Raw genomic sequence first — 23,841 nt, 5'->3', positions numbered from 1 at the left:
TACCAGTTCCCTCTGTCCGCTGGCTGCTGATGGGCAGTGGTCTGCCTATACGTTACATATACTGTGTATAGGCAGACAGAAGTCAATCAGCAGTCGGAGGGTTGAGGAAGTGGTGCAGCATGAAGCTTATTCTTCTGCATATCAGGAGGATGGCTGACAAGAAATAATACACTGCTCTATTCAGCAGTTCTGTCAGTAGATTATGGTGCCTCATTTAAGGCAGCATAAACCTAATGACAGGTTATCTTCGAGTCTGGGCATGATCAGCTTACTCACTATAGTGTCACCCCAGATGCACACAATGACAATGCTGTTGTAGTTTCTGGTGACATCAGCCGACCCATGATCTCAACCCATAGTATCTCCAAACTTCTTGGTATATTAGTAGGTCACCAGACACAAATAGCAGAGAAATGGATCATTTATATTTAAAAACAACAAAAATGGACACAAATTGGAAACATAAAAAGGAACTGTAACAAGCTGTAAAACAAAGTGACAACTCAGCTTCCTACTTAAAAGTCCATCTCAGGGCACCAGGGCGGGTACACATACTGAAGCTGGTGCGCCAGGTTTATTACATTTAACCAGTCCATATTAAGCAATATCACAACCTGGTCTTCTACTAAAGAAATTGTACTGTATACTGCTCAGTGTGATGCACCTACAAGTGACAAGAGAAAAATAAAATAGAAGCGCACTCCACAGGTCTAGGTCATCGTCTTCTCTGATGAACTCTGGAACGTAGAACAGAATGAACACCTCATGTAAGAACCTCAGAGGTTATAGTTTCATAAATAGAATAAGTCATTTACAATGTGCAGACATCATGGATCTTCATGTTTCCAGAGTCTCTTCATTCGCCCCGCAAGTGTCTACCACACAGATCAGACAGCTGGTGACGGGGAAGGCTCGGACTTTAGAATTGGCAATCCATTTATCTGTCTCTGTATTGTATTCAAGAATATGGCCCAAGCGTCCCACTCCCTGAAATCCTGCCAGGACATAGATGACGGACCCCACTGCAGCACACTTCACAGTGACCCCCTTCCAAGGCATGGGGGACACCATCTTCCATTCATTGAGTTTGATATCATAGTACTCAACACTGTCGAGGCCACCTAAAAAGTAACAGAAAAAGCTTGTTAAAACTGTCATAGTAATAAGACGTAAAGAAAGATTGTGTGGAAATGTCGAAATAACTTCCTCCAATCCTGGCCATAACAGTGCAATGCCCACTGACAACTGATGGTGCAGGCACAAGTCCTGTATTTGTACCATTACTATGGAATACTATTACAACTTGTGGGAACTATATGGCATTATAGAACCAAGATTGGTGCCATTGTCTCTGAAATAACAGCGCACATCCAACTCCATTAGCTCTACTTTGTATACAACATTTCTCCACAGTACAGCAAGTCTTTTCTCATACCCAAGCCATTCTGTCCGCCGATAGCAAATATTTTGTCTTTCACAAACACCAATCCATGGTTTTTACGAGCTTCAATCATAGGGCACAGTTCAGTCCACCTAATAATGGAGTAAAAGAAAAAGAAAAAAAGAACATTGTGAACACAGAGGGAAACTGCTAAATCAATGCCCCTAAAAAATTAAATTAATGTTTAAAAAGGGAGGGGGCAGATATTTATTGAAGGCTATACAAAGAAAGAATTATAATAATAATATATATTTATACACACACACACACACACACACACACACATTATACAGATTCCTAGAAAACTCAAATCTGTCTGCAATAAGCTGTCCAGCTCCCCCTGGTGGTGGCTGCAGGGATCCAGAATTTTATCATTTAGCTCTACAGCTGAATAACAAGCAGTTTGCTCCAAGCAATGTAAGATATATTAATAAATATACAAAAAAAATGATTTTGACCCCAAAAACACAATGGTGTTTAAGGCTGGTTCACACTATGTATATTTGAGGCTGTATTTGGTCCTCATGTCAGGTCCTCATAGCAACCAAAACAGGAGTGGATTGAAAACACAGAAAAACTCTGTTCACACAATGTTGAAATTGAGTGGACGGCCGCCATATAACGGTAAATAACTTCCATTATTTCAATACAACAGCCGTTGTTTTAAAATAACAGCACATATTTGCTATTAAATGACGGCCATCCACTCAATTTCAACATTGTGTGAACAGATCCTTTCTGTGTTTTCAATCCACTACTTGTTTTGGTTGCTATACAGCCTCAAACATACAGCCTCAAATATACGTAGTGTGAACTTAGCCTAAGGTGGATATTTACAACTGTAATATTCTAAAGGATCAAAAGTTTTAGTAAATCTCTCGGCATGATAATACAAAGCTTTACATGCTTCCCATTTCTAACAAACAAGTACGCTTTTTGGGCATACATACGTTTCTGTAGTTGGGTCATAGACTTCACAGCAGTTTAGCACCCTCCCAGACACATTGTTTCCTAAGCTGCCTCCACAGACATAGATCAGCCCATTTGCCTCCACCATTCCATGACTGCAACGTTGGGTGAGCATGCTGGGCTTTGTGTGCCAGCTTTCAGTCCTGGTGTCATAGCATTCAAACAAATACAAGGCAGAATTCCCTTTAAATAAATAAGAATTATAGGTTGAGGATAAGGCTAAAAATGAAACATAAATACACTAAGGACTTTACTATATTCACCTCTACAAAGCATGCATCCTTAAAAAGACATCTCTCACGTTTGTAAACCTTCTATATCTGCAGGAAAAATATATTCATACTCTTTAGTAAAAATGTCTAGAGATGAGCAAACCTGTGTGTGTGGCATTTGATTACCAGTAGCTGAAGAAGTTGGATGCAGCCCTAGGGAGCCTTGGAAAACCTGGATACAGCCTATGGTCTATGGCTGTATCAATGTTCTGCAGGCAGCCTTAGGGCAGCATCCAACTTCTTCAGCCACCGGTAATCAAATGCTGCATGGCCGGGCTGGGACAAACCAGGGCATTCTCAAGGTTCACTCATCCCTAAAAATGTCCAACTGTTTAGTTACTCAGAGAAAGATAAGGCTATTAAATAGACTTTCTGCTACCCCAATGTTAGAGATAGCAGTAGGGAGGTGGAGCAAGTTACACACTACTAGATTGTGGACAAAAGAGAATCCCCATAAGACAGCCGAGACAGGCTGTAGAAAGTAAAACAAGGCAGTCTGTAGGGGAGAAAAATACAGGATGAGTACAAGTACAATAAACTTTCTTTAATAGGCACCAATAAGAGACAGTGTATTTTTCCACCATAATAAAAAACAAAAAGCACAGTCCACACATCCAATTTTATGGCTGTGTTTGTAATACACCTCAATTTCAAAAACTAAATCACAGACTATGATTTTAGTTATAATAAAAACAAAGCAAAAAGGCCTTAAGTAAGGAGAGAATAACTAGTGACAGAAACACTGAACAGAACAATGTGTATTACTTACATCATTCTGTTCAGCAGTTCTCCTGATATGCAGGTGTATGGACTTTGTGCTGCACCACTCCCCCCCCACACTCTTGCCAATCAATGAGTGTGCTGGTACTTATGAATAGCGATGACTACTGAGCAGGACGTATACACAATGGAGAGGACTAGAGTGTAGTATTCAGGATCTCTCTGAAATAGCTGCACAGAACTATGTAAGTGATATATCATTCTGTCCAGCTTTTCTGTTGCTAGTTTATGCTACCCTTAGATAAAGCAGAATAAAACTACTGACAGTCTCTTTAAACAGGGTTCTAGTACTTCTAATTCATGGTCCATCTTTAGATTACCATAATGGCAAATTAATTTGGATACTGTGATCCTTACCCACTTCTGATCCTCCTGATGTATAGATTTTGCCTTCAGCAGCACATGCAGCAAGGCTGTCTCTAGGAGTTGGGGGGTCCCAGCTTTGAATACCATGAATCTTTAACAACATTGTAGCAGTCCATTCTCTTTATAGGAAAAAAGCTGGGAGCCACCAAGATATAGACAACATTGTCCCAAAACACACATGCTGCATCTCGGCGTTTCTCAAAGGGGCATCGGATGTCAGACCAATTATAATCCTAGCATAAAAGAATGAATACATTAATTTTTAATATTATATGATTATTACAAAATTATATAGCTTTATTAAAGCAATGTACTGAAGAAAAAAAAAAAATAACATCCCGGAATACCGCTTTACCTGATATATTCCCCCTGTTACATGATAATATTAATCACATACAAAATTGCTTCTAATAACTTAGCTTTATTTGCATGGATTTTCACTACTTTAAGTCAAATCTAGTGAGAAACACCCCTTAGCAATAGGTATTAGGACAATCCTTTTAAAAGAACTGCAATGACAGATTATAGTTTCCTTAAAAAAAAAGCCATATGTGGAAGCCCTGATCATTTTAAAAGCACATAAATTATTCCATTTCCAGCAAGAGTATAGCAGCTTAGAATAGTTTTCAGAAATAGGATTTCTACAAACTCAAGGCTATAAGGAAATGTGTTGCAGGAAATCGGACATTGCGAGCAGATGGTTTATGATTTCAATAAGTGTTGCCAGACTGGTGCCAATGATTCTATGCATTCTGTACATCCCTCTGTTAATAGAAATATGCAGTGAACCAAAGTTGCAGACTCTAATGCAATTTGCTTACAAAATTTTGAATGCTTTTATAACATGGATGTTGCAAAAAAAAAGAACACATACTTTAGGATTAAAGTATCGACAGGACTGCGGCTGCGAGCCGCCAAATAAAGCAATCCGATAGTCATGCTTCTTTCTTCGAGGTCTTGTACCTTCTGCTAGTTCTTCTCTGTCTTCAGGGGATAATAGATGATAACGCATCCCACCTATATAAGACCAGACACTTGGATTATTTTATGGAGGACAAGTAACGCCTTGGTATAACTTTAAAATACTAAATGGATAAAAAAGCAGAATATAAAATCACTACTTAGGGCAGGGATGGGGAACTTTCAGCCCTCCTAAAATTTCCATCATGCCCAGACAGAATATTTGTTTTGCAAAAGCTGGAGGGCGGAAGGTTCCCCATCCGTGTCTTAGGGGTGTCCAGTTTGGAAAAATACAAGCTGCTTCTTTAAAAAAACAACATTATTACACAATTGTTACTATATTGTATAACAATAAAGGTCTCACTCACTGATCACCTCTTAAGGCACTCAGGGTTGTCCTGTATAAGAGGTTCTGCTTGCACCGTTTTACTTAGAAATTTTTAGAAATGAGAGGAAATCGGACTTTTGCAAGAATATCCACCATATACGGTTGCCTGTTTGGTTCATCGTATTTTAACCATCTCACTGCCGCATCATAAACCTAAAACAAAAATAAAAAGACATTCATTAACTGCACAACCATATAGAACAAAACCCTTTTATTAGTACACTACTAAACACAATGCAGACCAGAGTTGCCAAACTCTTCATATATATTTTCCCAGACAGCCAAAAGGCACAGACATTTTAAAGAATTAAAAAAAAAAGGCACAGACATTAAAAACTTTTACAAACTGCATATTTTATATTACAGCGACTGGAGATGGACTGGTAAAACAGATGGGTGGCAATTCTGGTAGACTACAAATAGTGGGTATGTAATGTAGGGCCCATACCTGGTCTTCAGCACGAACAGTCAATGTATCCTGGTTTAGAAGGTGGGTGACGCGTTTCACATCCAACTGCAAAAATTCATCTGTTTTATAAACTTCAGTGAAATGTTGGTGAATAAAATCATCTGCAGTGGACTTTAGCTCTGGACAATCGAGGCATTCTGCTAGGACACTGATACCTAAAAAGACATGTAGAATATGGTTTATTGTCATTTACAATAAAAATTGTGAATACAAAATGTCTGATTCACAGCGACCATCCTGAATGAACAGCAGGGATTGGACAGAATATTGAGCATGGCACCATCAGCCTGACCTAGGACACTTGCTGCTTATGTGTTGCATATAATATAAAGCTCTGCACCCCGTAGATGGGAATTGCAGTGCAAAGGTTTGTGCACCCACGGCTAGAAACTACATAACACTACCTCTTTGGACGGGCATGTTGATTTTCATTTTGGCAAGTCAAGAAATGAGAGAGTTAATAAGCATTGTCTTATACAAACACTTGGCAAAAAGAAATCTACAACAAATAAAAGAACAAAGACTCTGTTGAGATTTAACATAGGCTCATAAATCTGATGCCGCACCTACAATGTAAACCTTAGGGCTGGGCCCTCACTGTTATTGTTTCTTCTCCGATGCACGTCATTTTTTATACTCTCTTTCAACTTACAATGTAGTTTATTGTCCCTCTGTGGCTGGATTCACACAATGTATTTGGTAAGCACACGTTAAAGCATACAATGTACATACAAGTGTTTTATGTTCTCAAGGGGGGCCGATTAAACTACATTAAATGATATGCCTTTTTTCTTTAAAGAAGTGTAATTTTTACAGGCCAATTTATTTATTTTTTTGCTGCATAAAAAAAAAAAATTCAAATTTTTTTTTTAATTAAATTGCCGTCGCACAAATATGTTAAGAAACAGCCGTTATTTGATACGCAAATAATGGCCGTTAAAAATCGCTGGGTGAACATAGCCCAAATATGCATCAAAAACACGTGCAAGTCATAAACACCTGAAAGATGTCAATAAGGGACTAACGCTGTTTAGAGTATCGATATGCTTTTTTTTTTTTAAAGTGTGATTACTGGTCCTCAGGCTAGAGCAACACCCTTTATGGCTCTCTAATGGCTGCATGGGTGTTTCCTGCCAGGGAGCAAGAGCTCTGATATTTACCGAGAGGTTTTAACGCCTGATGCTGCAGTCTGTAGTGACTGTGTCACCTAAGAGGTTCAACATGTGGGGAAAGCTTCCTTGGTTAGGTTTTCTGCAGTTTGCCAATATGCCATTATGGCAGCCAAGAAGCTGAGAGAGGCATCCAGAACTCCCAATAACATGAGACTATAAGGCCCTGTCTAATGCCCTAAGGCTGCCTGTCAGAGTAATAATGACAGCAGCCACATTCGTTATAGGCTAACATGGTAGCATATAGAATATGGGACTAATAGACACTGGAAAAAAATGAATGAATGATAAAACGAATAATATTAGTACAAAAAATAATATTAACATTTTCACCTTACAAGAAGCTAAAAAGTAAAAGCCACATCTATAACAACCTAAGCTACAAAATAAAGACATTAAAAAAAAAATTAAAAATCTTATATATGGCCACACAGGTTCACCCTGATGTAATGCATGTTGCAAAAAAGATTGTTGGGAGAAGAACCCACAGGAGAATGCAAGTCTACCTACAAACTTGACAGAATATTATTTAGTGCAGAATCCATTCAAGGTGCCTATATTTTGTTGACTGGTTCATGGAGCAATGCAGCAGTCCTGTAAATCTAGTTAAAGGAGCTGTATGAAATAATAAAAAAGTCAGCTTTTTTGGCATTGCGGAATTGCCAAAAATAAGACTTAATCTTGTTCCCCAGTGGGAGGCAGTTTTGTTGCCAAAGTCACAGATTATAAACCCTTGTCATTAGTTCTATTGGTTGTACTATCTGAGTAACTGAGCCATCTTAAGAAAGGGGTTAATAGTACTATAGTAAAAGCCTTTAATCAATAGGCACAGACATAAGATTAGTAAACAAAATGGTCAGAAAATAAACATAAAACTAAACAGGTTTTCACAGGATTTTGCTGCAGGTTTTCATTCAGAGTTTTGAGTCAAAGCCAGGGCTGGATTCCAAGGGGAAGGGAGAACTTCTACGTCTCCTTCCTGTTGGATCCATGCTCATCTTTGGCTTAAAGAACTATAGTGGCATTTGTCCAAAAAAATGCTGAGTGTGAAACCACCCTCAAAGAGAAATACATCATAGAAAATCTGCCATCATTGTTTATTTTATTACATTTTCAGTTTTGTAATATTCTGTACAAATCTACATTATTATGATGCCCAGTGATGGATTAATGCCAGATTAAAGCAATTTCATGATTTATAATTACAGCTCAGTGAATTTACAGTAATATGGGTACATGCGAAACTATAAATGTTTGGTATTTAACTCTTGGTGGCTGGAAAAGATGGATGCAGCCTTAGGGTCCTATTTCACGGGCGGAGAAGGGCCGGATCAACGATGTAAACGAGCGGCGATCTGCTAGATCGCCGCTCGTTTACTGGGCCTATTCCACGGCCCGATGATCGTTGAGCGAGGGCTGCAAGGACATCGTTACCCATGTCCTTGCAGCCCTTGCAGCATCATACATTACCTGGCTGCAGGGCTTGTCCTCCGCTCCGTCTCCTCCCCGGGTCCCCCGCGCTCTATCTTCTGAATAGCCGGTCAGCTGACAGGCCACACTCAGCCAATCACAGGCCGCGGCGGTCCCGGCCTGTGATTGACTGAGCACTCCGTCAGCTGACTGGCCATTCAGAAGATAGAGCGCGCGGGACTCGGGGATGAATACAGCGCGGAGAAGAAGCCCTGCAGCCAGGTAATGTATGATGATGCTGCTGCTTCTTCTCAAATCGTCGGTTCGCCCGCCGCGCACTGCTATTCAACCGTAGCGATGCGCGTTGGGGAACGATGATTTTAGGTCTGGGCCCTAAATGAACGATCAGCCGATGACACGATCATCGGCTGATCGTTCTCTCTATTTCACTGAACGATAATCGGCCGAATCGGGCAAAAAGGGGCCGATCTGGCCGATTATCGTTACTGTGGAATAGGGCCCTTAAGGCTGCCTCGAAAACATGGATACAAACACCAGCATTCAACTCTGTAATAGGTTTTTATTGAGCAATGGAGTTTCATCCTGTACTCGAAAAGCTTCCAGCGTTTTATCTGCCCAGGGCTGTTTGTCTCCTCTTCCTGCTCACTCATCCCCCTCAGCCCCTTTAAAGGACATAAAAGGGGGGGTTAAATACAGAAAGAGGCTCTTTTTCTTGATAAACCTATTACAGAAAATCGCCTTGTACCATTGATTTCTGCAAAAAAAAAAGTAAATGACAGTTATACCAACTTTTCCGGCTTATAAGACAACCCACAACTTTTCCAGTTAAAATATAGAGTTTGGGATATACTCGCCGTATAAGACTACCCCCTCTTCCAACACCAAATAAAAATTAATAAAAAAAAACATTAAACAGCAGCGAGATCTGAGAGGCAGGGAAGGAAGTACAGTAATACTGATAGGATATAAGGGCGGCCAGACGGATGAAAGTTGGGTTTTTTTTCTGGGCACAGCACCACTGTATCCCTCTTTTCCATACCCCTGACGCCTGCAATTTACTCTGCCCTTCATAAGGCTGCTGCATGCAGTGGGGATGCGGCCTTTTTAGCTCCCCCAACATATGTGGTGACCACAGATTCTCCAGTCCGGTTCCAAAGCTTTTCAGCACCTGCCCTATAAGAAGACACCTGACGTATAAGACGACCTCTGACTTTTGTGAAGATTTTCCGGGTTTAAAAAGTAGTCTTGTACGCAGGAAAATACTGTACTTTAATTTCATGACTTTTCCAGGCTTACCTAAACAGTTTGAAGCATCCACTTGTTCTTTTAAGAACTCCACACACATTCTTTTGACCGGCTCGATCTGGTATTGATTTGCTGCGTCTAATAAAGACTGGACATTGTTGCTATTTACAGAAATTCTAAAAAAAAAAAAAAAAAAAAAACTTTAGGTGGATAAAAAGGAGGATTAAAAAGAAAAGAATAAAGATCGGAAACGGGAGTGAACTGAGGGCTGTACAAATACGTAACCACTAAGTAGCATATACATCTAACTAGGAGAAAGGAACATGACTAATATCCATTACAGATGTTATTACAAGTAGAGAATAGTAGTGCAAAGGCCATCTGTCAATAGGAGAGGCACCTTTAAATTAAGAAACACATAATATGCCCTAATAGAATGGAGGCAGCAAATGCATCCACTAAATGGCCCTCTGATGTGCTATTAAAGGGGCAGAAACAAATCATGCTTATAGGCGGAGAGGCTTAGTGTATAAACCTCTATTTATACAGATGATGTAAAAGCCTGCATGGTGTTCAACTTATTTCATTGTCAGAGGTATACAGATGCAGCATAGGCATATTAAGGGCATATAATGCACAGTATAATATTGGGGTAAATGCAGAAAAAGCCGAGCATCCTACATTTAGCCCAATAATAATAACCTGCAATATGTGAATTACTAACAGAGCAGGGAGGAGGATAGATGTCTGTCCCCTGCTCATGACTATCCTCTCCTTCTGTGGGCTAGGATGGGTTGCTGTAGCAGTAGAAACACAACATTTGCCATTTTGGCTAAAGTATGCATTAGTTTATTCTAATCTAAAAGGTCCATATAGACAAATACCGTTATATTAATGTGATTTTGCCATCACTGTACAAAGAGAAACTCAATCACACTATTAAATTTAAATACGCCAAATTCTAGCAGCCCCACAAGGTGACAGCCATGGCACTCATATGCCAAAGGATTCCCAGCTACTGCCACAGTGTCTCACTTCTAATCCGACGACACAAAACACCTACATGAATAATTAATTTAATTGCCGTTTATATAGCAACACAGACACATGAAGAGCAGAAGTCTCGCTCAGTACCTGGCTGTGTATGCAAACTCCACAAGCTGCTCGATGATGTCAGGTTCTGCATCCTTCAGCTCCACCTCAAAGGACTTGGATTCAATCATGTTTGCTAAGAAACAAAAATATGTAAATCTATTTCAATATATTCATGTGAGAGATTCAGCATGAACAATGGACACTGTAATGCCTTTCTTTCCGCAGCTGCTGTTCTATTATACAACCCAGATGGTGTCTTTCCCAAGCTCCTCGGAGCGGGCCATGCCGATTATGTAACGGAATAAGATGCCAAGGCTGATCCAAGACTACTGGGAACGGATTAATAAAACGTATGGATGATATAAAATGATGTGGGACATGTATGTTGGAACTTACTGGTAAACATGAGGTTAAAAAAGTGGCTTGCAGCTGCCAACACTACCCGGTGCGCTGGGATTTTTCGATCTTGTACCATAAGGACAACATCACACAAGGTTTTCTGAAATTAAAGTACAGAGAGGAGTAAATACATTATCTATCAATGGGAAATGTAGCTGAACACATAAAAGATTAAAGGGGTTATACACAATTCAAAAAAGCTACTTTCTTCCAAAAACAGCACTGCACCTGTCCTCAGGTTGTGTGTGGTATTGCAACTTGGCTTCATTCCCTTTAATAAAAATGAGCTGCAATACCACGCACAGACTGAGAGCAAGATTGGCGCTTTCTGGAAGAAAACAACTTGGGTTATTATTAACCTGATAACCCCTTTAAAGATGGCCAAACAGCAGCCATTTACTGTTGGCTAAAAGCAAATATGACTGACAGCTCTTCATGCTCAGTTCAACCTGGTGTGCGCATGTGTCTAGGGCCTGGGGAGTAAGCTGCTGCCAGACACCTTTTCTCTCTTGGGGTGTTAAAAGGCAAGGTTAAAGGGGGATTGTGGAGGGGTCCGACCGCTGGGGCTTCCTGCGATCCCAAGAACTGGGAGCCAAAATCCTCATTAAATTGAGCTGTGGGCTGCATGCGCACACCTTCACTGATTCTCTAGGGAGCCGCTAAAGTTTGCTGAAAGCTGGCTAGGACACAGACAAGAAGTCATCTTCGCTCTGCTGTCTGTGTGTAGACTTAAAGGGATACTCCGGGCTGGGGTCATTTTCAGTGTGCGGCGGGGAAGGGGTGGATACAGAAGCCGCCGGTCACTTACCTCCCCGATTCCATCGCCGGGTCCTGGATCGCGCCGCCCCGTTCTCCAGTCCTGGTCTGAGCTGCTCAGCCATGCAGCGGTCGTAGCGGAATCCCGCCTCGGCCGCTGAATGACTGAGCTGCCTTGAAACATCACGTCTCAAGCCGCAGCCGGACAGGAGAATGGGGCTGCGCGATCCAGGACCCGGCGATGGAACCGGGGAGGTAAGTGACAGGTGGCTTCTATATCCACCCCCTCCCCGCCGCACACTGAAAATGACCCCAGCCCGGAGTACCCCTTTAAGTCTACACACAGACAGCAGAGTGAAGATGACTTCTTGTCTGTGTCCAAGCCAGCTTTCAGCGGAGGAGCGCGCTCTCCCATAGAGAAGCAGTGTCACAACACTGAGGCAGGCGGGGTTCCGTCTGATTTAGTCAGTGTGAACATACCCAAAAGATATACGTAATGTATATCAGTGTAATGTTGGCCGCTGCTGAGGAAACCCCTCTGCATCTCTTTAGGCCATGCCTGTTTGCTTCGGCTTTGTTGGACGTTCTGGAATATGAGCTCAGAGACTCTGGTCCCAGGAGCAGCTTAACATATCGCTCGTTGCTTTACTTCTTTGGGGTCTCACAGTTCGGCCCTTATTATATGGAGACTTGTCAGGAAAGGTCTGATTATAAGCTTAGAGAGGATGTCTGTCCATAACGGTGCGCTGTCTGCTCAGAGACCATGGACAGTCAGGATATAGAGAAGAGAGGACTGCTGACCTCTCTGTCCTCCTCGGTGTGTCTGTTCTGTCATATTCCTCTTGGCTTCCCATTATGCTCCTTGGTTGACATGCCATCTTTATTAGACTATTGTTGTAGTGCAGTGTGTATACTATATAGAGCAGGCTGCTAAGCTGTGTACTGTGTGTTATTCTTCTGTGCTACAAGGTAGGCATATGTTAGGCCATGGTCACACATAAGAAGCCATTCACACTATGGAATGTGAGCAGAATTTTAAGCCTGTCTCATGAGCACTCCGCTGTCCACCCTAAGAATTGATGTCATTGACATTTGAGACATTGAAATTAATAGATCCAGCAGATCTATTGTGTTTGACGGTTCACCTACAGCCTTATGCTCCATATACAAGTCCTATTAGTGTCACCCTATGGCCAACTATCCTCACCATCACAGCTCAAGGTGCCAAATCTGCAGATCACCCTTCTAGGGTCTGTTAGATGCTTCTGCTATAAGTGTCTTCTCTGTCCCTATTAAAGGGCTACTCCAAATAACTTTTTCTTTCAAACCAACTGGTGGCGGTAACCTTGTACTTCTATAAAAAAAAAAAAAAAAACCTCAAGCCTTCTAGTAATTTTCAGCTGCTGTATGTCCTGCAGGAAGTGGTGTATTCTTTCCAGTCTGGAGAGCATGACAGGTTTTCTATGGGGATTTACTCCTGCTCTGGACAGTTCCTGTCTTGGACAGAGGTGGCAGCAGTGAGCACCATGTCAGACTGGAGAGAATACACCCCTTCCTGCAGGACATACAGTAGGTGATAAGTACTGAAAGACTTAAGATTTTTTAATAGAAGTAAATTACAAATCTCTGGCACTTTCTGACACCAGTTGATTTGATAGAAACCATTTTCGCTGGAGTACCCCTTTAAGAAGCAAATGAAAAAACAAACTAGAATGTTCCAAATTCTCAGCAGGACTAAGGGTCCATTTACACAGAAAGATTATCTCACAGATTATCTGCCAAAGATTTGAAGCCGAAGCCAGGAATGGATTTGAAAAGAGGAGAAATCTCAGTCTTTCCTTTATGATCTGATCTCTGTTTATAGTCTGTTCCTGGCTTTGGCAGATAATCTGTCAGATAATCTTTCTGTGTAAATGGGCCCTAATACTAGAGCCACATATGTTGACATAGTACAACCAAAAAGACTGATGAATTGTCTGTGACTTCTGCTACAGCTGTGACCTGGATATTTAAAAAAAAAAAAGTCAAATCCCATAAAAGTCAAATTCAGGTCAGGTCACCCCTGACTGGTATTGAGGTCAAGGCTGTCACCTTAAGTCCACCAAAACTGGCAAAGTGATCAGATGCCATGTTGCCATGGGGCAAAGTCCACAGTTGTCAAACTTTGACCCACCAGCTGTTGCAAAACTACAATTTCCATCATGCCTGGGCAGCCAAAGCTTTACAACCATGATAGGAATTGTGGTTTTGCAACAGCTGTTGGGCCACATGTTTGACACCCCTGCTCTAACCTAAAGCTGGGGCTGCATGGTGAGAAGTGTCAGGTGACAGCAAACTGCAGCCAAGATATTGCGTAGCACCCCGACTGTGACCGCATTACTGTGAAAGAAAAGTCACAAGCAAGCAGGTCTCCCCCGACACGTATTGAGATCAATGCTGACAAGGTGCAACATCCAACCTGGATGGACTTTGGGCGACTACAACGCGCCACCTGTGCAATAAGAAAACAAAGTCACAAACAGGCTGCAGCCACATGCAAGTTGTATGCAATGTGTCCACACTGACAGCTATCACATACAATGTCAGCCCCGGCCTTATAGCCTGGCATTACAGGATTCACACTCAGGACCTCCAGCAGTTGCAGAACTACAATTCCCATCATGCCTGGACAGCCAAAGCTTTAACTTTGGCTGCTGATGCATGATGGGAATTGTAGTTTTGCATCAGCTGTAGGGCCTGAGTGTGACACCGCTAACCTGTGTCTCTCCAGCTGCTGCAGGACTACATCTCCCAGCATGCCCTGCGGTAGTATAACAGCTGGAGGAGATGACAGGTGGATATAACAATGGCGCCCACCGGAGCCCGTACCTGCTTGCGCATGATATTCATCACTCCCATAAAACTCGCCAGCAGTTTGGCTTCTTCCCTTGCAGCGAATTTCTTCTCGGTTTTCTTCTTGTTGGGGTTTTTCTCTGCGCCCTGCGCAGCCATTCTTGTCCGGTGCCCCCCTCAGCCCCGTCTGACGACCCCCTTACCGGAGCACAACCAGAGCCGCTACCGTCACTAACCAGCCGGCCCGGGGAGCAGAGAGCGGCGGCGGAGGAGCAGAACACAGGCCCCGGGAGACGCGCTGCTATTGGCTGCTGAGGACGAGGCCGGAACACAACAAAACAGGATGGCAGCGGCTGAGTCAGCCCCGCCCCGCGTGACGTCACCGGCCGACCGGCCGGCCGGCCCCGCCTCTGGGCCGGTTCACATGGTGCGGAATGGAGCGATAATAATAATAATATCTAGTATATGGTTATCTCTAGAGAGAGGCGTACACTGTGCTGTTATAGAGCCGTAGAATGAGATCAGATGGACACAGCATCAATAAATCACAAGTTACATAGAAACCTAATAATAAATAGTTTCACACACTTCTTCCCCGTCTCACACATCAGATTAGAAACTAAAATCGTTAGATATCCGGTTGCTGACACCCCCATCCATCACCAGCACTGCACAGAGACCCATGTCCATGTCTTTATAATGAATGTATCAGTAGAAGCAGTGAAATTGAGGGGGCTGACTACTATATGGGGCACTATTGGAGGGTAACATTACTATATGGGGCACTATAGATAAGGGCTGACTACTATATGGGGCACTATTGGAGGGTAACATTACTATATGGGGCACTATTGGAGGGTAACAATTACTATATGGGGTACTACTGATGGGGGCTGACTACTATATGGGGCACTATTGGAGGGTAACATTACTATATGGGGCACTATTGGAGGGTAACATTACTATTTAGGGCACTATTGGAGGGTAACGATTATTATATGGGGCACTATTGATGGGGGCTGACTATTATATGGGGCACTATAGATGGGCTGACTGCTATATGGGGCACTATTGGAGGGTAACGATTACTATATGGGGCACTATTGATGGGGGCTGACTACTATATGGGGCACTATTGGAGGGTAAAATTACTATATGGGGCACTATTGGAGGGTAACATTACTATATGGGGCACTATTGGCGGGTAACATTACTATATGGGGCACTATTGGAGGGTAACGATTACTATATGGGGCACTATTGGAGGGTAACATTACTATATGGGGCACTATTGGAGGGTAACATTACTATATGGGGCACTATTGGAGGGTAACATTACTATATGGGGCACTATTGGAGGGTAACATTACTATATGGGGCACTATAGATAAGGGTTGACTACTATATGGGGCACTATTGGAGGGTAAAATTACTATATGGGGCACTATTGGAGGGTAACAATTACTATATGGGGCACTATTGATGGGGGCTGACTACTATATGGGGCACTATTGGAGGGTAACATTACTATATGGGGCACTATTGGAGGGTAACATTACTATTTAGGGCACTATTGGAGGGTAACGATTATTATATGGGGCACTATTGATGGGGGCTGACTACTATATGGGGCACTATAGATGGGCTGACTGCTATATGGGGCACTATTGGAGGGTAACGATTACTATATGGGGCACTATTGATGGGGGCTGACTACTATATGGGGCACTATTGGAGGTTAAAATTACTATATGGGGCACTATTGGAGGGTAACATTACTATATGGGGCACTATTGGCGGGTAACATTACTATATGGGGCACTATTGGAGGGTAACAATTACTATATGGGGCACTATTGATGGGGGCTGACTACTATATGGGGCATTATTGGAGGGTAACATTACTATATGGGGCACTATTGGAGGGTAACATTACTATATGGGGCACTATTGGAGGGTAACGATTACTATATGGGACACTATTGATGGGGGCTGACTACTATATGGGGCACTATAGATGGGCTGACTGTTATATGGGGCACTATATGGGGCACTATTGGAGGGTAACGATTACTATATGGGGCACTATTGATGGGGGCTGACTACTATATGGGGCACTATTGATGGGGGCTGACTACTATATGGGGCACCATAGATAGGGCTGACTGCTATATGGGGCACTATTGGAGGGTAACAATTACTATATGGGACACTATTGATGGGGGCTGACTACTATATAGGGCATTATTGATGGGGCTGACTGCTATATGGGGCACTATTGGGAGGTAATGATTACTATATAGGGCACTATTAGGGGGCTAAGTACTATATGAGGCACTGTTGGAGGGTAATAATTACTATATAGAGCACTGTTGATGGTGCTTTAACTCTTTGTATCAGATGGGCTGACCACTATATAGGGCCTTACTATGGGATTACCTACTGCGTGGGGGAAATAATGGGGTACCTACTGTGTATTAGGTGTACTATTAAGGGACCTAATACTGCATGGGGGCATTTTTAAAATCTTGGGCATTGTTGACGGGGAGCTTGTATGGAGGTGGGTAAGAGGTGTTATAAAAGTGCAGCGCCTAAGGTGAACTATAGATATGACATGGGGGGCAAGTTCTGTGGACAGTCTGGTACACTGCAGCAATGACGTGGACGCTGCCCTCAAAGTGTAAAGATGCTGCATTAAATGTCAAGGTTGACCCGTGAAATTGTCCAAATTTTTCATTTTAGCCCACTATGTATTTGAGAATAAATAAACAAAGTGGAGGGACTGTGTACCACAGTCCCTCCACTTTGTTTATTTATTCTTAAAAAGCCTAGGACTGTGGGAACTCTCTACCCAAGTTTAATCATTAGGTTCCCCGACCCAACTGCTTAGCACTATGTATTTGAGTTTGACACAACCTGTCTTGTCTGGGTTCAAATTCCACCAAGGGCAACATCTGCAAAGAGTTTGTATGTTCTCTCCGTGTTTGCGTGGGTTTCCTCCGCTTACCAAAATTGCCAAACTATGTTAAGTGCTGCGAAATCAGTTGGTGCTATACAAATAAAAGGCAACATAAGTCTACCGACAGAGTTCCTTTAAAGGGGTTATTCCAGCTTAGAAAAACATGTCTGCTTTCTTCCAAATTCAGCACCAATCTTGTCCCTAGTTTGGGGTTTGGGTTTTGCATGGACCCATTCATTCAGAATAGGGGATCTTTACTGCAAAAGCACCCCATATAATGGCTTGCCAGTATTTTTTGCAACAGAAATCCCAGCTACAACCCCACAGTGTGGGTATGAGGCCATAGAAATGAATGGGTCCTTATTCTGCCCACATCTGCCCATAATTCATCATGTCTGTGTTTAAAATGACTCAAAGGTGACAACTTCTCTTCTCTACCCAGGCAAAACCACTACGCAGACTAGTCATGTCCAGGTCCACCTTAAAAAAAATAAATAAAAAGGGGTATTTAAGGGGTACTCTTTTTCTTTCATATGAACTGGTATCAGAAAGTTACATAGATTTGTAAGTTACTTTTATTTAAAAATCTCAAGTCTTCCAGTACTTATCAGCTGCTGTATGTCCTGCAGGAAGTGGTGTATTCTTTGCAGTCTGACACAGTTCTCTTTGCTGCCACCTCTGTCCCTGAAGATGAACTGTCCAGAGCAGTAGCAAATCCCCATAGAAAACATCTCCTGTTCTGGACAGTTCCTGTCACAGACAGAGGTGGCAGCAGAGAGCACTGTGTCAGACTAGAAAGAATACACCACTTCCTGCAAGATATACAGCAGCTGATAAGTACTGGAACCCTTGAGATTTACAAATAAAAGTAAATTACAAATCTATATAACTTTCTGAAACCAGTTGATTTGAAAGAAAAAGATTTTCGCAGGAGTGCCCCTTTACACGAGCAGTAGGCTTTCCCTTTAGCAACCTTTAGGTCCTTCCTTGAGTAACTCTAATTACAGACTGTTTCTTCTAGCCTCCTCCCCGATACTGCCCCCCAGTGCCCCCCTTTCTCCAAGACTGCTTCCCACCTTCCCAGCCTGTTGCCTAACTACCCAGACTTCTTTCCACCTCCCCTCCCTCACAGACTGCTTCCCATGCTTCTTCTCTCACAGGCTGCTCCCCATGCCACATTATACGGTCATGTAGTATATCATGCGCAGCTCTTAAAGTGATTTGGTTTTTAAAACAACCCACACACATAATAATGGTCCATGTCTCCTAGAATGAGCCCTAACATTATGCCTTTTTTTTAGTAAAGCAAAACCACAATTCTTCCTAGGTAGCTGGGACATGTCAGACATAGTGGAGCCACATGTTCTATAACCTGGATCTCTTCTCTTCTCTTTGCTGCTTCTTGTAAGAGAACATCTTGTCTCTCCATGTTGACTGAGTGGGCAGGCTCTTCCTGTGTGATTAAAGAGCTGTATACACTGACAGGACAGGATGTTCCCCTCCCCTTCCTAGAAGGGCCCAGTGATTGATACAGTAACCTAATTCCCCTCCCTTTCCTCAGTAAGGGCCAATTCACACTGAGTAAATTCCTAGGCAGAGAGCTCCCGCCTGCCTCAGTGTCAAATGGTGTCCCTATGGGAGGACTTGTGCGCCTCCGCTCTCCGCTCAATGAATTTACTTGTGTGAACTGGCCCTAATACTGAAGGAGAGATCCTGCTGCAGCTCTCCCTGCCCACATCTCAGAGCTGAGCTGCAATACCAGACACAACCTGCAGCTGTCATGTTGTTTGATATACTCCCATTATTGTTCTATAATAAATATCAGAAGTTAAAGGGTTACTCCACCTCAGCAAACTTTCAGATAACATCAGAATATTGATTTTTGCAGATAACTAGACCATAAGGCAGATCTTAGTTCCTATCCACCCAATGCCCCCATTGTCTTTTTTCTCCATCGTGATGGAGTCTCTTCTTATTGCTTAGGGCAGTGCTTCTTAAGGTTGGTGATGCTATGAGGTATCTGTCAGAGATTTGCATTTTTTTTTTAGCTTTTGGGCTTTTTTTCTCATTTTAGTGCATATTAATATAGCTGTTTTTATCTCTGCTTTTTTATCCCTAGAAAGTTTTTTCTTTACAAATCATGTGATTCCAGGATTTCTATTGAAGAATTTGGAGGAAAAAACGACAGTATGCCTGTAGGGCCCAGATTTATCAAATTGTATTTAATATAAACTGATGTAAACCACCTAGAGCAACCAATCACAGCTCAGCTTTAATTTTACCTTCTAACTGTGATTGGTTGTTGCAGGCAGTTTAAATTGGTTTCTGTTTTAAATAGTGTAATAAATCTGGGCCTTAGTGTTTTTTGTTCACCCCCCCCCCCCCCATAGAAATCTATGGAAGGAAAAATGCTACTATTACTACTACTATGTCAAAAAGGTCATGTGAGTATTGCATTTCATATATTCCAATTGACTCTTAGCTAACATCTAGCTGTAGCTCTTTATGAGCCAAAAAACACAATGGGGGAGATTTATCAAACTGGTGTAAAGTCTTAGTTGCCCCTAGCAACCAATCAGATTCCACTTTTCATTCCTCACAGATTCTTTGCCAAAATAAAGGTGGAGGTTAATTGGTTGCCGGGGCAACTGAGCTAATTCTACTTTACACAAGTTTGATAAATCTCCCCCAATGCTCCAATTTTGGTGTTTTTACACCAATTTTGGTCTTAGATAAAGCCCTGTCCCCTTTTTCCCAGCTATATTTACTAAAAGGCACACGCCTCTCAGTAAATCAGGCCGGCCCTGTGCCTGCCGCAAGCATCATGCCATATCATACTTACACCTGCTCAGGAGCAGGTGTAGATTTGTATCATGATTTACGACTACGACCAAATTTTATAAAAATTTTTATAAGGTGGTATGAATAAAAAAACACAATTTAGCAGCAGTTTTTCACCATTTTTTTGTACGCCGTTTACTATACGTCACATATGACATGTTATCTTTATTCGTCATGTCAGTACGATTACAGTGATATACATTTTATAGAGCTTTTGCTATAGTTTATGGCATTTATGCTATAAAACTGTTTGTGTCTTGCATATTGTAAGAGCAGTAATAGTTTTATTTTTTCGCCAATGGAGTTATGTGAGGGCTTTTTTTTGCGGCATAAGCTGACGCTTTTAGTGGTACACCCTTTGGGTACATGTGACGTTTTCATAGCTTTTATCTATATTTTTTATGTAGTGGAATTAACAAAAAATTGTCATTTTGATTAGTTTTTTAATTATTTTTTTTGCGGCGTTAATTGGGCGGGATAATTAATGTAACAGGTTAATAGATGGGGTCATTACGGACGCGGCGATACCAAATATATGTATCTCATTTATAGAGAATCATTTATAAAGGAGTATGGGGAATATGTATAACTATTAATTTTATATTTATTTTATTTTATTTATTTATTTATTTATTTTATTAATTTATTATTTTATTTATTTGTGTTTGTATGTATTTGTGTGTACTTTCACTTTTGCAGGTACATCTATAATACATTACAGTACATGATCAGTGCTGTAATGTATTCAGGGCGGTATTACCAGCTGCTGCTGCCCCCAGCACTACACCTGCAGACGCCCCATCTTCACTCACCAATTAGCATCATCATATTCTAGTTTCTGAGAATCATATTGATATCTGAACAGTCTTAGGCTGCGTTCCCACATTTACTGTACCTCACCACATGCAGCCGAAACCAAACCCTCATGTGGTAACCAATAGGTGTATGGCCAATAATCCTGGTAACAGCACAGGGGCGGATTAACTTTACCATAGGCCCCGGGCTGTTCACCAAGCTTGGGCCCTCGACCCCACTGTAACTATGGCAGTTTTAGCGTGTGGGGCCTTGGTACAGGATGAATAATGTCATGATGCCCTGATTTGTGCAAAATTGTGGTAAAAAAGCAGCAGTTTTTTGCAGCTCATGGCAGTACTGTATCCAGGAGACAATACATCACTGAGAGTTTAAGTCTGTTTGGGTGGACATGGGCCCCCCCAGGAGCTCAGGGCCCCAGGCTACCGCCCGAAACAGACCTATTATAATCCACTACTGTAACAGCACATGACTACTTGGGAAGAAATGGGAGCCTGGTTTCGGGCCACATACATTTCTCTACATGTAGAAACATTGTCTGAATCGCGTTTTTCATGGTTTTTAACTGCTTAAAACTTGACCTGAATAATATCGCCATACTATGACTGGATACCTGACCAATACCGCCATACTGTGACTGGATAACACTGCCACACCCGACCTGACCAATACCGCAATACTGTGACTGGATAACACTGCCACACCCGACCTGACCAATACCGCAATACTGTGACTGGATAACACTGCCACACCCGACCTGACCAATACCGCAATACTGTGACTGGATAACACTGCCACACCCGACCTGACCATACCGCAATACTGTGACTGGATAACACCGCCATACCAGACCTGACCAATATCGTCATACTGTGACTGGATAACACTGCTGCACCCGACCTTACCAATACCGCTATACTGTGACTGGATAGCACCACCATACCAGGCCAGACCAATTCCACCATACCCCCTCAAAAAGACACCAGATTTACTGGCAAGTCTGAATGGGAGGTGGGAAACTAAAAACATTTTTAAAAAAAGTTGTTTCCTTCCCCCTGCTCCCTGGTGCTGCCCCCCTGCAAGGTGCTGCCCTAGGCACCGGACCACGGGTGCCTAGTGGTAAATACGGCCCTGAATGTATTATAGAATGAATGAGCTGTCAGAATCTGTGCCTCAGTGCAGGGTCCTGATCTCTCTCATCCATAGCAACCAGACACAGGAAGCAGCGGCTGGGTTGCTATGGTAACCCCCCGAAGCCGTGCAAACATTTGCGCGGTTCCGGGGGGGTCAGAGGGAGCGGATCTCCCACCGGCTGCTCCATAGACACAGCGGTCGGCTGGACTGCGCTGTCTATGGGGTTAACTGCCCGGGGGGGGGGGGGGGCAGAGGCAGTGTGACACAGCCTCCTCCCGCTGCCAGGGAACGTCATTTTGCGGCAAGGGGTTAAAATGTGCCTGGTGCCTTAGGGCACAGTTAGAGCAAAAATTATATTTTAATCTGCAGCACTGTTTTATACTGGTGTGGCCTAAAGTGTCTGTGCTCGAGGTCTGCGAAGCCTCTCCTTTCTTCCTCCCCACCCTCCTCATCATTAGGAACACCCCCAAGCAGGATTTCTATTTATGGCTCGTCTAAACTGCACTTGTGTCGCTATGGCACATGTGCATTGCTTAGATAAGTGATGAATAGAAATCCTGCCTGGGGGTGTTCCTAATGATGAGTAGGGTGGGGAGGAAGAAAGGAGAGGCGTCGCAGACCTCCGGCACAAGTGAGGCTAAAAATTACTAATATAAAAAAAATGCAGGATAGGAGCAGGCATTTACAAGCACACACTGCATATGGTCAACACAACACAACCACAATACTACAACAACTGCAACCACAACGGCCGGAGACAGGAGGCGGGACTAAGGAGAAGTGGAGACATGCATCATCAGGGAGAGGAGATAGCTTTGAACTGCTCTTCACCACTGACCAGATTTGCATATAGCAATGCAGGCGAAAATAACGCGACCGGGACAAATGATTAGAAAACGGGGCCATGGCAGCTGACTCAGTGCGACAGCACACATTGATAGTATGTAACACTTGATTTAGCTTGTAGGATGGTACATTTGCTTTAATGTGTACTAGGTACTTTCTCATTAGACTTGCACCAGCCCTCCATCCCCTCCTCCCCGCCCTCTTCCTCATTAGGAATGGTATTCTAATGCTGCGTTTACACGAAACGATAATTGGCCCGATCGTACGATTAACAATGTCGGAGTAGTAACGATTTTTTTCCATAACGATCAGCGTTTAGACGGTACGATATATCGTACGGAAAATTCGTTTTGCGATTGCTTTGCGATCGTCTTAAGCCTATTTCACACATGGTTAAATCGTCGCGAACGACTTGTTTACACGGAACGATCTGCGAATTTTTTTGCGAACGATCAACGGACGATTTGAGAACATGTTCAAAGATTAAAATGAACGATTTCTCGCTCGTCGTTTTGATCGTTCGCTGCGTTTACACGTACGATTATCGTTCAAATTTCGATCGTTATCCCGCAATTTGCATGGTATTTGTTCTGTGTAAAAGCAGCATTAGGCAGGTATATTAAAATACCCCAGGCAGGTTCTCCTATTCATCACCTGTAAGAACACTGCACATGGG

The 23,841-nt window shown here is 42.6% G+C and overlaps 1 pseudogene; it reads right to left on the bottom strand.

Moving 5' to 3' along the window:
• Window positions 1-403: 403 nt before the first annotated feature.
• LOC138775045 (kelch-like protein 7) lies at window positions 404-14,901 on the bottom strand (annotated as a pseudogene).
• Window positions 14,902-23,841: the final 8,940 nt, after the last annotated feature.

This window comes from Dendropsophus ebraccatus, unplaced genomic scaffold, assembly GCF_027789765.1.
Source record: "Dendropsophus ebraccatus isolate aDenEbr1 unplaced genomic scaffold, aDenEbr1.pat pat_scaffold_1264_ctg1, whole genome shotgun sequence".
Classification (NCBI taxonomy): Eukaryota; Metazoa; Chordata; class Amphibia; order Anura; family Hylidae; genus Dendropsophus; species Dendropsophus ebraccatus.
The sequence above is the reverse complement of the archived record's forward strand: the minus strand, read 5'-3'. Positions and strand labels throughout refer to the sequence as shown.